The sequence below is a fragment of the Plasmopara halstedii genome (assembly GCF_900000015.1).
Source record: "Plasmopara halstedii genome assembly, contig: Scaffold_1651, whole genome shotgun sequence".
NCBI classification, from domain to species: domain Eukaryota; phylum Oomycota; class Peronosporomycetes; order Peronosporales; family Peronosporaceae; genus Plasmopara; species Plasmopara halstedii.
Window position 1 is genome coordinate 1,250,970 of NW_020188562.1, and position 239 is coordinate 1,251,208.

Sequence of the window (239 nt, forward strand, 5' to 3'; positions counted from 1 at the left end):
ACTTGAGCAGCGCTCAGTGGTTTAAATGCAACTTCACGTGCATCACGAGGGCCTCGCCCTCGATGCCTCGACCGTGGGCCGAACATGTCACGCATGACATGCAGCGACTGCTCCAAAATGTGAGCATCACTCAGTGGGTTACGTGCTATTTCACGATCAGCCCGCGAGCCACGCTCGGGAATCCTGTCCAATGCACCGTTGGTGTCTACCAACTCGGACATTCCAATGTCAAGCACGTT